Genomic DNA, 2640 nt, shown 5'->3' on the forward strand with positions numbered 1-2640 from the left:
AGGAGCACCTGGGGATTTGGAATCTCTACTATTGCAGGACATCAGGTAAGACAGTAGGTAGCATGTAGAGTTATGCGCGGTGGTGCTTATATTGGAAATGGGATATGTGATTAATTAATAACCGGGATTAGGGTTATTACCCTAATGTGAGCTGTTTGATAGCCTAGGGTTATTACCCTAGTGATATATGCTGTGTAAATGTTATGCCATGTTATATATATGAATATGTTAAGATTTAGGGTTATGTGTTCAAGGCATAACCAGGTTGGACTCGCTAACTAGAACCGAGAGGAACCATTCTAAGCCCTTATTGTAATTAGACGTGTGAGCGCAACACATAGGTCTACGCTACGTAGACATAAATAGGCATGTGAGCGTAACATGCAGGTCTGTATCATACAGGCATATGTGAATGGCATTACTGATTATATAGTTTGATAACTATGTTTATCATTATTTTATACTGTCTTGCTGGGCTTGGCTCACGGGTGCTCTACTGTACAGGAAAGGATAAGGCTTTAGCTGATCAGCCATGAGTTTAGGAGCTGGGCGAAGAATGTACAAGTCCGAGCCATATCAGACCAAGCGGGTTAAGGGTCTACTAGTGATATATTTTGAAATTCCATTTTGCCGCTTAGGTCGGCTGAAAGAAAAAGACTTGTAATAAAGTTTGTAAATATTTTTGGGATCCCAACTATTAAAAAAGATTAAATTATTACATGTTTTATTTTAATTCTGTTTATTATAAAAGTTTAAATTATGCGCTATTTTGATTAGTAATCCCATTTACGTGATTAGGGTTTTCATAAGTATTATGGGTAGCGTGCCTAATTATTTAGGGTGTTACAATTTGGTATCAGAGCGCCAAGGTTTTTAAACTCCCTGTAGACCAGCCGAACATGTACATTCGTCATCAGAGATAAGCTCGACTGATGGTGCAGTAAGTATTGAGAGTACATACTTTACTGTTTGTGTGATCATCTGTTTACCGCTTTCCATTTTACGCAGTATGCAAGAATCTAGAGTATGTATGTGTTATGTGATGCCATGCTTTAAATGCTATTTGTTTATGTGTATATTTTATGAGCTAAATAGTTGAGTTAGGGTTTAAGGTAATAAGTGCGTAAGTGTGGTATTGGTGCTTAACTCACTGGGGTTGTTGATTACAGGGGTACTAGTAATGGACCCTCCGCAATCATCTAGACCACAGGGCGAGCAAGTAGAGCCTGGGGCTACCCAAACCGATCCACCGGCACTGCCTCCACCTCCGCAGAATCCGGGGGATAATGCGGGGGCCGGTAATGCTAATCCTCCTGCTGACTGGCAGCAAATGTTCCAAGAAATGCGAAGTATCATACTTCGTCAAGAAGAATAGTTGCAACGTTTAAGGCAACAGGTTGACCCAGTTGATCAAGTGTTACCACTGCACTTGTGCCAGTGGTTGGTAACCAAGGGCATATTATGCAGCACCGGGACTCTGTGTTCGAGCGGTTTGTGAAGCTGCAACCTCCGACTTTTCTGGGAGGTATTGATATTATTAAGGCCGATCAGTGGATGAGCACTGTTACCCGTATCCTCGATACTATGGGGGTGACGGGAACTGAAAGGGTGAATTGTGCGGCCTTCATGTTTCAAGACCATGCTCGCGTCTGGTGGGTCAGACCCGAGATGTCAGTGTGATGACATGGGAAGAATTCAAGAAACTTTTTGAGGAAAAATTTTATAATGTTGCTGTGAGGACTTCACATCAAGAAGATTTTGTGAAGTTGACTCAAGGAAAGATGTCGGTGGCGGAGTATACTCTGGAGTTTGATCGGTTGTCAAAATTTGCTGGCGATCTGGTGCCTACAGATTTCACCAGAAAACTGAAGTGTAAAGCCCGCTTAGTTTAATTTGGAAATTAGGAGTTAATTATGATTAATTATGAAAATTATTTATAGCTATTTAAATAATTTATTTATACTGTTATTTATTGAATTCAGTGATGCATTTATGTCATTCAGTAGTTCTCATATTTTGCATTTTCGGTGCCCGGTATTTTGGAACCCGGCGTTTGGCTCAGTAGAAATCACAACTTAGTATGTTAGTAGTTTGGGACGGTTTATTAGACATTGGGAATGTCGGGAATGACCGCGAATTTAGAATTTCCCAAAAATACCCCTTTAGTGATTATTATGTGGTTTAAGTGTGGAGGGGCAAATTGGTCTTTTTGCCCCAATGATGTTTTGTCTTTTAGTGAGTTTATTAAGTGGAAAAATAAATGTTTAATTGTTTAGTAATTGGCTGAAATGAATGATATATGTGTATTTTATTTCTTTTTTTTTTTTTCATTTTATCAAAAAATCACAAACTTAGAAAATTCAAAAACTCTCTCTTTTCTCTCTCTCTTTTCGGCTGGGTGCATGGGATTCAAGGGCTGGGATTTTCATCAATTTTCAAGCTAGATTCAACATAAATTTGTGAACTCTTGATTGTGGTATGTGTTTCCTAATTTTCTTCCTTTATTTTCTTGAAAAAAATGGTGAAAATATGAGTGAATTGCATGCTTACTTGAAGTGTTGTTGCTACTGTGTTTGTGATATATTTTCAGAGGTTTAATCTTGTTTAATTGAGTAGAATAGAAATGGTTATGTTTTGTTG

This window comes from Cannabis sativa, chromosome 3, assembly GCF_029168945.1.
Source record: "Cannabis sativa cultivar Pink pepper isolate KNU-18-1 chromosome 3, ASM2916894v1, whole genome shotgun sequence".
NCBI lineage: Eukaryota > Viridiplantae > Streptophyta > Magnoliopsida > Rosales > Cannabaceae > Cannabis > Cannabis sativa.